This window comes from Rhinopithecus bieti, unplaced genomic scaffold, assembly GCF_001698545.2.
Source record: "Rhinopithecus bieti isolate Rb0 unplaced genomic scaffold, ASM169854v2 scaffold_76666, whole genome shotgun sequence".
NCBI classification, from domain to species: Eukaryota; Metazoa; Chordata; class Mammalia; order Primates; family Cercopithecidae; genus Rhinopithecus; species Rhinopithecus bieti.
In genome coordinates, this window is record NW_016829831.1 from 2,028,258 (window position 1) to 2,042,377 (window position 14,120).

Below are 14,120 nucleotides of genomic sequence, written 5' to 3' on the forward strand. Positions count from 1 at the left end.
CTACAGACTGTGTGGCTTAAACAATAGAAATTTATTTCTCACAGTTCTGGAGGCTAGAAGTCCAAGATTAAAGTGGTGGCTGATTGGGTTGCTGCTGAAGCCTGTCTTCCTGGCTTGCAGATGGCCGCCTTCTCCCTATGTCCTACATGGCAGAGAAAGAGTGCACTCTGGTCTCTTCCTCTTCTTATAAGGACACCAGACTCAAGATTATGAATTTGGAGGAGACACAAGCATCCAGTCCATAGCACCATCATCCGCCTCTGGACTGGCATATGATTTCAGACCTTTTCAAGGAGGTACTCTTTTTATTTTATTTTTTAGAGAAGCTTTTTTTAAAAAAAAATATTTCAACTTTTATTTTAGATGAAGGGGGTACACACGCAGGATTGTTACATGGGTATATTGCATGATGCTGAGGTTTGGGGCATGATTGATCCCATCACCCAGGTAGTGAGCATAGTCTCCAATAGCTAATTTTTCAGCCTTCACTCCTCTCCATCCCTCCTCCCTCTGTAGTCCCCAGTGACTTATAAATGAGAACATGTGCTATTTGGTTTTCTGTTCCTGTATTGGTTCACTTAGGGTAACAGCCTCCAGCTGCATCCATGTTGCTGTAAAGAACATGATTTCATTCTTTTTTTATGGCTGAGTAGTATTCCGTGGTGTATACAACACATTTTCTTTATCCAATGCAGATGTACTAATCTAGACTTGCATAGCTGGAAAGGACCTTGGAGATCTCACAGGTCTCCAAGACAGCTGGGTTCTCAGAGCTGCTTCTGTACTCCGCCAGTGGCAATATCACACATCGGGTTTCCCATTCTGAGCACATTCTTCCTTGCTGTGTGATATGGTTAGGCTTTGTGTCCCCCGCCAAATCTCACCTTGAATTGTAATCCCCAGGTGTTGAGGGAGAGACCTGGTGGGAGGTGATTGGATCATGGTGGCAGTTTCCCCCAGGCTGTTCTCGTGATAGTGACGGAGTTCTCATGACATCTGATGGTTATATAAATGGGGGCTTTTCCTGGGCTTTTCACTCTCTCTCTCTCCTGACAAAATGTGAAGATGGTCCTTGCTTCCCCTTCTGCCATGATTGTAAGCTTCCTGAGGCCTCCCGAGCCATGTGGAACTGTGAGTCAATTAAACCTCTTTCGTTTGTAAATTACCCAGTCTCAGGAATTTCTTTATAGTAGTGTGAGGACGGACTAATACACTGTGTTTCTTCTAATTAATTAATCACACTGGACATGCAAGGGTCATTTTCCCACTTGCTTCAGGGACCACAGAGCAAGCTCCAGAGTGTCAGAGGGCCTGGGGCAAGCTGGCCACCCCTCACACAGCACAGGGCCACAGCACATTTGTATTCAGAGATACAGTGACCACATTTATGGGTATTTCTGTCACAATTCAGCTTTGAGGCAGAGTTGTGGTTTGTCAGTTATACATAGTTTGAAGGCATTTTCCATTTAGTTTATAGATGTGTCTCAAATCTGTGAAACTGGTGACCCTTGAGATATCCCTGGACTCCTAGTTTAAGAAACCCTTTGTTAAAAGTTAAGTGCTGTATCTCCCAGTGACAACTGTACCAACGTGTTCCAGTAACATACAAAGATGCAAACTGTCAATGGAATATTTGGGCAATGCTTGGTTTTCCAAATAATCTTGACTGTGTTGCGTATTCCATCTTTTTCTGATTACTGTCCCTATAACAATAATAATAATGGGTAACATTTGTGCCTGTTTTTCCCCTTTTGGGTTCTTATGGCTGATCCCAAAGAATGAAGAGCCCACATGGCCCAGCTTTTATGTGAATCCCTCAAAAAGCACAAAAAAGGGGTCCAATTTTATAACCTACACCAGAAATTCTCAAATGTTTTGGTCTCACTCTTTAAAATTATTGAGGGCTCTTTTTCCAGGCACCTCAGAAGCAATCAGCGCTTCAAGATGAGGCTGAATGTCTCCTTTCTAGCTGTCAGCTGCCAGAAGCTCCTTGAAGTGGATGAGGAATGCAAACTTTGTATTTTTTATGAGAAGCATACAGCCACAGAAGTTGCTGTTGATGCTCTGGGTGAAGAATGGAAAGGCTCTGTGATAGGAATCAGTGACAGGAACGACAAACAAGTTTTCCTATGAAGCAGGGTGTCTTGACTCATGGTTGGGTCTGTGTGCTACCGAGCAAGGGGTATTCCTGTTACAGACCAAGGAGAAGTGGGGCAAGAAGCACGAAGCTGTTTGTGGTTGCATTGTGGATGCCAATCCGAGCTTTCTAAACTTTGTTATTGTTTAAAAAAAAAAAAAAGGACAGAAGGATATAAGGATATTCCTGGACTGATTGATACTGTTGAGCATCATCGCTTGGGACCCAAAAGAGTTAGCAGAATCCATAAACTTTTCAGTCTCTCTAAAGGAGATAATGTCCACCAATCTGTTGGTAAGAAAGCCCTTAAAGAAGGCAAAAAATCTGGGACCAAAGCACCCAAGATTCAGCTGCATGTTATTCCATATGTCTTGCAACACAAACGCTGGCGTATTGCTCTGAAGAAACAGTGTACTAGGAAAAATGAGGAAGAGGCTGCAAAATACGCTGAACTTTTGGCCAAGAGAATGAAGGAGGCCAAAGAGAAACTCCAGGAACAGATTGCCGAGAGATGCACACTGTCCGCTCTGTGAGCTTCAATTTCTGAGTCCAGCCAAAAATAGGATTCTTTTGAGTAACCAATAAATAAGACCAGACTCCCAAAAATCAAATCAAATACAATTGAGGAACTCGAGAGTTTTTGTGTATGTGCCTTCCATCTAATGCTATTTACTTTATGATATGGTTTGGCTGTGTCCCCACCCAAATCTCATCTTGAATTGTAGCTCCCATAATTCCCACGTTTTGGAATTATGGGAGGGATCCGGTGGGAGAGAATTGAATCATGGGGACAGTTTCCCCCATACTGTTCTCGTGGTAGTGATAAGTCTCATGAGAGCTGATGGTTTTATAAGGGCTTTCCCCTTTCACTTGGCTCTTGCTCTCTCTTACCTGCTGCCATGTGAGACATGCCTTCCTTCTGCCACGATTGTGAGACCTCCTCTGCCACATGGAACTGTGAGCCCATTAAACCTCTCTTTCTTTATAAATTACCTAGTCTCGGGTATGTCTTTATCAGCAGTGTGAAAACAGACTAATACACTCTGTTAGAAATTAGAGCTGAGAATTTAAAATTATCTTTATTAATTCACTTTAAAACAATAAATCCATTGGTTAAGTAACACATTTTATTTTAAAAGGCTGTATTAAAAAAAACTTTAACAGGAAGAGTAGAATTGTTTTACATTTTGCAAATCTTTTTAATGTCCGGCTTAATAGAAGACAGCTGGGTTCTCAGAGCTGCTTCTGTACTCCGCCAGTGGCAACATCACACATCGGATGGCTTCTAGTACACTCCACTGTATGGTCATGAGGGAGGGAGTAAAAAAGGCAGATAATAGCTTCCTGTCATGGTGAAAATACCTGCAGGCATGCAGGTGCCCTGAGGGTCCCAGGGACACAAAATCTTCAACACATCTTGAAAACCACTGGCCCAGCCTCTCTTCAAATGCCTTTTCCTTTTCTTTCTGATTCCCTCTTCTCTGAAACTACTCTGGGGTTCTCACTGTGAGGCCATGCTTCCACCAATCCAACAGCCAGTGGGGCAATATTTTCCCATGTCTCTACATCTGCCACACTCTCTGCACTGAGTAGCTCTACTTAGCCTTTTTCTGGGTTTTTTTTTTTTTTTTTTTTTTTGGTGCTTCTGCTATCACTCAGATGGTCACCCAGTCCTTCATTTCCATTCACCTCTCCTGTCCTCTCATCTTTATCTTTCCTCCCATTCTGTGTCACAAAAAGTCCACAAACTGGGTGGAAAAGGCAGTTCTTTATTTAAAGTAGAGGAGAGGTCAGACATGGTGGCTCAAACCCAAAATCCCAACACTTTGAGAGCCTGTGATCAGCTTGGGCAACATAGTGAGACCCTGTTTCTGCAAAAAATAGAAAAAAAATTAGCTAGGTGTGGTGGTGCATGTCTGTAGTCCCAGCTACTTGGGAGGCTGAGGTGGGAGGACTGATTGAGCCCAGGAGTTAGAGGCTGCAGTGAGCTGTGATTGCGCCACTGCACTCCAGCCTCGGCGACAGAGAGAGGCCCTGCCTCTAATAAATAAGTAAAGGAGAGGAGAGCAGAGTAGAAGCTGAGCAGGCAAAGATTGAACTCCCTTAGGGGAGAAAAAAGGAGGTAACAATTTAATCAGTTTCCTTTCTGTCAAAAGGCTAAGCCCTAAGTGGTTTGAATCCTAATAAAACACCGGGCTGGGCATGGTGGCTCATGCCTATAATCCCAGCACTTTGTGAGGCTCAGACCGGCGGATCACCTGAGGTCAGGAGTTTGAGACCAGCCTGGTCAACATGGCAAAACCTTGTCTCTACTAAAAATACAAAAACTAGCCAGATGTGGTGGTGCACACCAGCTACTAGGGAGGCTGAGGCAGGAGAATTGCTTGAGTCCGGGAAGAGGAGGTTGCAGTGAGTTGAGATGATGCCACTGGACTCTAGCCTGGGTGACAGAGCAAAACTCCATCTAAAACAAAAAACAAAAAAACAAAAAACTAATAAAATATTGGTCTATCAAATCCCCCCTCCCTAGCCCCTGGGTACCCTGTGTGTACCCCTATCATGTTCCCCGCCTCTCACATTCCGTTGTTCTTGCCTATTGGTCTCCCCCACCCTGGCTGGACTGTCACACAGTGCCTGGGGCCATAAGTATTGAATAATGCATGGATGCACCCAAGAGCAAATATGAGACAGATGGGGGTTTCCCCTTTGTGGTTATTTCACTGCGTCTTCACCTATCTGGGCCCCCACTTCAGCCCCCGGAGTCTAGGACCCAAGTCTAATTTACCACTGCACCTCTGTGCACAGTGCCTGGCACATGGCAAGTGTTTAGTCAGTGTCCACCGAATGACGAGGAACACACCTGTTTGAAGGCTTCAGCCTTGGTGTCAATATTACCTGAACAGAATGTCAGTGGCTGCCTCATTTTCCCCTTGGTTGCCCACCACAAACTTATAACTTCCGTGCCTCAAATTGTGAATGTGCTATTGGTTTTGCTGCAAATGAAGTAAATGAAGAATTTTGCCTTGGCCTCATCTCCTTTGAGGCCAAAGTCATTAAAAGCATCTGTTCCTACACATGGAGGTTCCAGTCAAGATTTGAGCAGATAATGATGCAGAAAACATCTGTATCATAAGAATTTGAGAAAGATGAGGGGAAAGAGGTTGAATTTATAGCGCCTTAAATAAAAGAATATTTCCCCATCCCACTTCTTCCCCTCCTTGTTTATGATAAAAACCAGATGACTGAACCAAGTGCCATTGAAAGCTGGGACCCCAGTCCGAGGGAACTGACACTTAGATGGGGAAATGGTGGCTCAGGTAGCCATCCGAGGGCCTGGGGGCCCCGTGCAGATGTTGGGGGGCTGTCTGTGCTTTTGCACACATCTGCCTCCCTCAGGAGGGCCAGGTGGGCCTTGGCTCCCACTTCTGTGTCTCTTCCCTGGCAGGGGCAGGCAGAGTAAAGCCGAGTGGGTGCCGGGAACAAAGCCCAGCTGAGCCCCAGGACTTCCTCCCGCATCCTCCTCTCACACTCCCAGTGATAAAGACACCCCCAAATCAGATTAAAATGACATGTTTTGGTGTTTCCTATAAGTTGAAGGACGTTGCTCTATCTCCTTTCCTGAAAGTTGTCATCTCTGTGAAGCCCCAGATGAACTTGGACATTATGTCTGTCTTCGCTCTTTGAGGCGGGCCCACTGTATTCTGGGGTGAGTTCCATTATCCCACCTTTGCCAAAGTACACAGCAAGGGTCAAACAGAGGCATCTGGCCTTAAGTAGCAGCTTCTGAGTCCCCTTTCCTGCAGGTCTAAATGGCCCAAAAGAACCCTGGTACTTACGTATTCATCTCTTTATTGCTGGCTTTCATTGGGTTGCTGTTGAGAGAGCTTTGTCAAATGAGTTCAGAGGTAGGTTTATTTGCAAACTTATTTATTTATGCTCATTTTAACTTATATATTACTTACTTAACTCCCCCCACCATCTCTGTGCCTTTTTAAATTGCCATTTTAAAAATGCTAGGCTGGGTGCGGTGGCTCATGCCCATAATTCCAGAACTTTGGGAGGTCAAGGTGGGAGGATCACTTGAACCCAGGAGTCTAAGACCAGCCTGGGGAATACAGCAAGACCCCATCTTTAGAAAAATTAAACAAAAATTAGCCGGGCATGGTGGCACACACCTGTGGTCCCAGCTACTCAGGAGGCTGAGGTGGAAGGATCGCTTGAGCCCACTGCGGGGAGAGGTGATTGCACGACTATACTCCGGCCTGCGAGAGGGAGGCTCTGTCTCAAAAATAAATAAATAAATAAATAAATAAATAAATAAACAAACAAATAAATAAATAAAGGATGCTAGATGAGACGCTCATTAGTAAAGGGTCTGGAGATGGGGCGCAGTGGGTGTGGGACCCCCAGGGCCAGTATTATTATTATTTTTTTGGAGGAGGAAGTGTAGTACTCTAGGCTGTTCATCATTATCTCGAGGAGGATGGACCACAAATCTTTCTGCTTCCCTTCAGGCCACCAGTTTCGTGGTCTGAGGATAATGCAGAAGTAAGGAAATAAAGGGAAATGAGAAAAGGGAACAGGAAGCCTTTCCCTCGGATTAAAAGGAGGTGGGGAGGTGGGAGGAGAAACTGGGAGAAAAGCAGAGTGCCCCTGGCCACACGGGAGAGAGGGAGAGGCTCTGTTGCCTGCTCCTCAGGGGAGTGCCTGATGCTGGTAGTGGGCTGAGCAGGGCTCACTCCATGTGGGGAGTCAGTCGGTCCAGCAGGGCCTCCCCCAGGTGTACACAGCTACCTCAGACCCAGGAACAAGGCTTCCAGCTCCAACCCCAGCTCACACCAGGAATTCTCCCACCCAGGACTTTTCCAGCCTCAGCATGCATCAAAATCACTGCGAGGGTTTGTTGAAACACAGTGAGTGGGCTGGGCCCCACACCCCAGAATTTTTATTTTTTTATTTTGAGACGGAGTTTCACTCTTCATGCCAAGGCTGGAGTGCAATGGTGCTATCTTGGCTCACTGCAACCTCCACTTCCTGGATTCAAGTGATTCTCCTGCCTCAATGTCCCAAGCAGCTGGGATTACAGGCGTGCGCCACTATGCCCAGCTAATTTTTTTGTATTTCCAGTAGAGATGGTGTTTCGCCATGTTGGCCAGGCTGGTCTTGAACTCCTGACCTCAGGTGATCTGCCCGCCTCGGCCTCCCAAAGTTACGGGATTACAGGCATGAGCCACCGCACCCAGACAACCCTCAGAATTTTGAACTCAGGAGTAGCTGTGTCCCAGTCAAGCTGGAGTAGATAGAGCCTGAGAATGTGCATTTCTTTCTTTCTTTTTTATTTGAGACGGAGTTTTGCTCTCGTTGCCCAAGCTGGAGTACAATGGCGTGATCTCGGCTCACCCCAATCTCTGCCTCCCGGGTTCAAGCGATTCTCCTGCCTTAGCCTCCCAAGTAGCTGGGATTACAGGCAGGCACCACCACGCCTGGCTAATTTATTTTTTGTATTTTTAGTAGAGATGGGGTTTCTCCATGTTGGTCAGGCTGGTCTCAAACTCTCGACCTCAGGTGATCCGCCCGCCTCAGCCTCCCAAAATGCTGGGATTACAGGCAGGAGCCACCGCTCTGGCCGAGAATGTGCATTTCAAAGGACTAAGAATGTGTATTTTTAAGTCCCTGGTAACATTCATGCTGCTGGTATGAAAAGCACACTTTGAAAACCATGTTGCCACTCCCCAACCTCACAGTTGCCTGTGTACCTGTTTCGACCACCAGATTTTGCCTGGTCCCCATGGTATCACCTATGTGAACTTCCCCTCACATCTCCATGCCTCTTCTCCTGGGCATCTCCAGGAGTGTTGAGGACAGAACCCTCTTTCTCCACCTGCTCTTGCAGTGGAGCTGAAGCAGTTTGAGAACTTCCCCCTGGGCAACAAGTATTAGTTCAGCACTTATTTTATTTTATTTTTCTTGGAGAAGGAAGCTGTTTCTGTTTATTCACAATAAAACGTTTGCAGTTGCCCATCAAAGCTTTATATGGTTTGCATTAAATGCTGAAGATTCAATCCATACGTACAAGCTTTGAGCACTTGTGTTATAGTAAAATAATAAAATGTGCCATTTTAACCACTTAAAATGTACACTTAAAATCGTACACCTTAAAAGTGTACAATTCTTCTGGGCACGGTGGCTCACACCTGTAATCCCAGCACTTTGGGAGGCTGAGGTGGGTGAACTACCTGAGGTCAGGAGTTCGAGACCAGCCTGGCCAACATGGTGAAACCTTGTCTCTACTAAAAATACAAAAATTAGCCAGGCCTGGTGGCATGTGCCTGCAGTCCCAGCTACTCAGGAGACTAAGGCAGGAGAATCACTTGAACCCTGGAGGCAGAAGTTGCAGTGAGCCAGGATTGCACCACTGCACTCCGGCCGGGGCAACAGAGTGAGACTCCAACTCAAAAAAAAAAAAAAAAAAGTGTACAGTTCGGTGATATTCAGTACATTCACAATTTTATGATATTCAGTACATTCACAATGTTACACAACCACCATCTCTATCTAGTTCCAAAACATTTTCTAAAGTAAGACTTACTTAGCTTCTTCCCATTCCCCCTTTCCCCAGCCTCTGACAACCATTCGCCTACTTTCTGTCTCTATGGATTTCTCTCTTCTGAATATATCACATAAAGGAAGCATACAATATGTGGCTTTTTGTGTCTGGCTTATTTCATTTGGTTTAATGTTTCCAAGGTTAATCCGAGCGTCAGCGCTCCACTCCTTTGCATGGCTGACTAGTATTCTATCATCTGGATAGACCCATTGCTTGTTATTTTGAAGCCTGCACTTGACCCTGCCTGCCTACTTGCCGGCCTTCCTGTCTCTCTTCTCTTCGGGGCAGAAACTCCCTGTGCTATTCCCAACATCTAAAATAATACTTAAGATCTGGCAGGTGCTCTTAAATATTTGCAACCTGGCCAGCCAGCTGACTTCCTTTCCCTCCTTCACTCTTCTGCTTCCATCCAATATTTCTTCAGCAGAAAGTAACTGACCACCTGAGGGTGGAGACCTGGGCTGGCTCCGTTCAGTTCCTTCTTCCAGTGAGCTAACAGCACAGGGTGGCAGGAGGTGGGGTACTTTCATTTTCAAAGCCCCAGCTTCTTTCTCCTGTGCTTACAGGTATTTGGCGGCCTGTCTGGAGGGCTGGGGATAAGAGGGATGTACACATGGGGCAAGATGGTCCGGTACTGAGCTATGCCTGAAGGTGCCCCGGGTAGCCTGTGGCCGCGTGGCTGGCAGGCTGGGCTGGAGGGGTACTGGGAATACAGGTTGCAGTGAGCAGAGTCCTCCCTGGCTGCTCCTGGGTATGGGCAGCATCTCAGTCCTTTAGCAGAGCCTCCTAACATCCTTCCTCCCCACTGCCAGACCCTTGACCTCTCAACACCTCTCAGAGCTGGAGCTTCTCGTAGCCTTGGGGCAATAAAAGCCTATTCTGTTTCTGGCTGTTTTACTCAAGTGTTTTGTCTGTGCCCAAAACCAGGACACTCCTTTGTCTCCCGTTGCCTAATCAAGTCCATCCCCAGGGAAACAAACACAGAACAGCCTCTGTTTGAAAGGGGGTTTTTTGCATAATGTTCTAAAACATTAAACTGCTCCAAGGGCCCTTCGTGGGTAATATTCTGGAATAATACGGTGGCTAGGATCAAGTCCCTGTCCCTCAGAAGCTGTGTGAACTGGGCTGTGGATCTGTCATGACCACCTGTCTATTCATTTTTTCCGTAACCATGACTGTAAGATCAGCTTACCATCCACCTGACCACAAGCCTGACTATTTGGCTCTGATCATTGAGTTAGACACGTTTTCTTGAGAGCTAACGGACAGCTATAGCCTCCTAGCCCAAGCAGATTATTTTCAAACTTATCTCAAGTGACATGATTTCAGTCTGTGCAGCACAGAAGCATTTGAAATGCACTTTGTGAAATAATGTGAAAGCTAATTCTGCAAACAGACGAAGAAATCTCTCTTTAAAAAAGCAATATACGTTTCCGTTTTGCCACTTACAGATGCATGACAATGGCTTTCGGAAATATTTTTTCCAAAGGGTACAATATGCCTTGCATCCAAGGTGGCTCTTTGATTCTGGTAATAAACAATGATTACAGTGGCGTATTAATTTACAGAGACTAATTCAAGCCTGGGGATACAGTCTAGAATTCTGTAGGCAGTTACCAACAGCTGCAAAAAACCCCGTGAATCCTGGTCCCGAGTAGAGTCATCATAAAAAATTACAGCAATGGAATCTGCAAGGATTAAGGAGTAGCGATGATAAAACAGCAGCCAGACTAATTTTGGCTACAGAAATGCATCATGTGAGTGACTGGCCTTCCTGGATTTAACTTCAACCCAAGAAATCATTGCAAGCACCCATTGTGTGCCAGGCATGTACATGGACTGAGAAATACAAAACGGTCTTGATAAGCTCAGTCACGCCCATTTAAAGCACCTCCCTTTTAGAAGCTCTGTTGAAGAAATGACTTTTACCAGGGGTTGGGAAAGTTTCTTGGAAGAAATGACATAAGGCAAGGAGAAAAGGAGGGAGGAATCCCAGATATGGAGACTTTCTAGCTTGGATATCGGGACAGGTGAAGCTGGAACAAAGTAAGACCTCGGGGGAGGTTTGGGAGGGAGGCAGAGGCTGTGTTTGAACACCTGACATTTGAGATGCCTGCAGAATTTGCACTTGGCTTTGGAGACTATGACAACAACAGTGACAATGTATTTTATGTTTTCAGTCCTGCTGATTTTTTTTTAAGACTTCAAACTCATACTGCATGCCACACTCTTTCAAAGGCGGATTGCTAACCTTTTACAGCAACGTGAGTTCGTCTTAAATTATCCTTGGCTATAGACTCGGATTTGTATGAACTCAGGATTGTCTTTGTCTTCTCATCCCGTGCTGGGGCAACTCAGATAATTTCTGGTCACAGCTGCAGATCTGTGGTTGTAAGTGATCTCTTGGAAAATAGCCGTAGAGTTGCTGAAATTATCCTTTTAAATTTTTTATTTCATTTCGGACATAAAATACTTCAGCTTCGTTCTTGTGGCTAGGTCTCAAGTCCTGACATTTCCCCATCCATGCTGTATTATCAAAGAGCTTCATAAATTTTAAACAGAATTCGTCTACTTTCCAGAGCCTTTCTTTTTCCAGGGACTTCAACTGTTTAAACATCAGTTACACTCGCAGAAAAATCCAGAATGAATGAAAACTGTTGCTTTCACCACCCACTGCAGCACATAGATTTTTTTAACTTCTCTTCTAAATACTTTCTCGGAAATTACTCTGGTAAGGTCACTCTTTTTTCTTAGCTCATCATTGTTTATTACAATGTAATTGATTTTTCTTTGCAAATCTAAATTTGTTGCTGTTTAATAATTATTTGGGCCGGGCGCGGTGGCTCAAGCCTGTAATCCCAGCACTTTGGGAGGCCGAGACGGGCGGATCACGAGGTCAGGAGATCGAGACCATCCTGGCTAACACTGTGAAACCCTGTCTCTACTAAAATACAAAAAACTAGCCGGGTGAGGTGGCGGGCGCCTGTAGTCCCAGCTGCTCGGGAGGCTGAGGCAGGAGAATGGTGTGAACCCGGGAGGCGGAGCTTGCAGTGAGCTGAGATCCGGCCACTGCACTCCAGCCTAGGCGACAGAGCAAGACTCCGTCTCAAAAAAAATAGTAATTATTATTACTATTATTATTTGACTTCCAGAATGTAGATAAGGATGTACTATCAGTCCCTATCTTTTAAGAAATTATTTTTAAAATATGTAATTATTTTAGCCTGTATTAGGATCATAAATTATATTTTAAAAGATTACTACATATAACATATAAGGCTTGTATATGACAAAAATTCACCCAAATAATGAATGAATACATAAATAAAACAATCAATTGATCAAAGGAAAAGCAGGGGAAAATATTTGCAAAATATCCAATTGAAATGGTTAATATCCAAATTACAATCCTTACTACAGAAAGAGCTGTTGTGGGCCGGGTGTGATGGCCCATGCTTGTAATCCCAGCACTTTGGGAGGCCAAGACCAGTGGATTGCTTGATCCCGGGTTCAAGACCAGCCTTGGTAACATGGAGAGACCATCTCTAAATTTTAAAAAAGAAAGGGCTCTTGTGAATCGATAAGAAAAGACAGGTAATAATATTATTAATGAATTCATGAAAGAAATTTAAAAACTTATAAAACATATGGAAAAGATAAACAACTTTACTAATAATCGAAGAAATAGAAACAAAAATTCACTCATTAGATTAACAACAATTTTTTAAAAATTGGTTTAAGAAACAAAGCACAAAACAACTAGTGTTGACTGGGATATGGGAAAACAAGCAGGCATTGGAAAACACTGTGTGTGACAGGAAAAACAGAAACAGCCTTTCTGTAGTACAGCCTGACAGTATCTATTAAAAATTTAAACACACATGCTGCTTTACCCAATGATTTCATTTCTAGAAAATTTGCGGCTCTCTGCTCCTCCTGTTGCGAGAGTCAGCCGCATCTTCTTTTGCATCCCAGCGCATCCCTGCGAACCAATCCATGGGGGAAGTAAGGTCAGGAGCAACGGATTTGCTCGTATTGGGCCCTGTCACCAGGGCTGCTTTTAACTCTGGTAAAGTGGATAATTAGTTGCCATCATCCGACCCCTTCATTGATTCTCCAACTACATGGTTAACATATTCCATACGATTCCCGACCCACTGAGGCCAAGTTCCACTGGCACCCCGGCCAAGCTGAGACCGGGAAATGTCATCAATGGAAGGCCCATCACCATCTTCCAGGAGCGAGATCACCTCCAAAATCAAGTGGGTCGATGCTGCGCGCTGAACTCGTGAGTCCACCTGCGTCCTTCACCCACCACGGAGAAGGCTGGGGCCTCCTTTCAGGGGAGCAAAAGAGTCAACTCTCCGCCCCCTCTGCGGACCCCCCATGTTCGTCATGGTGTAACCATGAGGAGAAGTACGACAACAGCCTCAAATCGTCAGCACGCTCCTGCCACCAACCACTGCTTAGCACCCTGCCAACGGTCATCCATGACAACTTTGGATCGTGGAAGACTTCATGACCACAGCTCCATGCCATCACTGCCCACCCAGAAGACTGTGCGGGGGGGGGGGAAATGCCCCCTCCGGGAAACTGTGGCGTGATGCCGCGGTGCCCCAGAACATCATCCCCTGCCTTCTACTGGCCTGCAAGGCTGTGGGCAAGGTCCATCCCTGAGCTGAACGGACGGCTCACTGCATGGCCTTACCGTGCCCACTGCCAAAAGTGGTCAGTGGTGGGACACTGACCTGCCATCGAAACCTGCCAAATATGAATGAACATCAGCAAGTGGTGAAGCACGCTTCGAGGCCCCCTCAAGGGCAATCCCTGGCCTAACACTGAGCACCAGGTGGTCTCCTCCGACTTCAAACGCGACACCTGATCACTTCTGTCCCACCGTATCGACGCTGGGAGCTGGCATTTGCCCTCACGACCCACTTCGCAAGCTCATTTCCCTGTATGGGACAACGAATTTGGCTAACAGCACAGGTGGTGTACCTCCATGGCCGCACATGGCACCAAGGATAAGACCCTGGCCACCACCCCACGAGAGCACAAGAGAAGAAAGAGGGCCTCACCTGCTGGGAGTCCCTGCACACTCAAGTCCCCCGCCACACTGAATCCCCCTCACAGTTTCCATGGTAGACCCCGCTTGAAAGGGAGGGGCCCCTAGGGAGCCACCCTGTCTGTACATCAATAAAACCCCTGTTCTCAGCAAAAAAAAAAAAAAGCAAAAATTTGCTAAGAAGGCTGGGTGCAGTGGCTCATGCCTGTAATCCCAGTACTGTGGGAGGCCGAGGCAGGTGGCTAACTTGAGGCCAGGAGTTCGAGACCAGCCTGGCCAACATGGTGAAACCCTGTCTCTACAAAAAATAC

General features: G+C 45.8%; 1 pseudogene; it reads left to right on the forward strand.

Moving 5' to 3' along the window:
• The first annotated feature begins 1,944 nt into the window (after nucleotides 1–1,944).
• Nucleotides 1,945–2,700, forward strand: LOC108524087 (40S ribosomal protein S6 pseudogene; annotated as a pseudogene).
• Nucleotides 2,701–14,120: the final 11,420 nt, after the last annotated feature.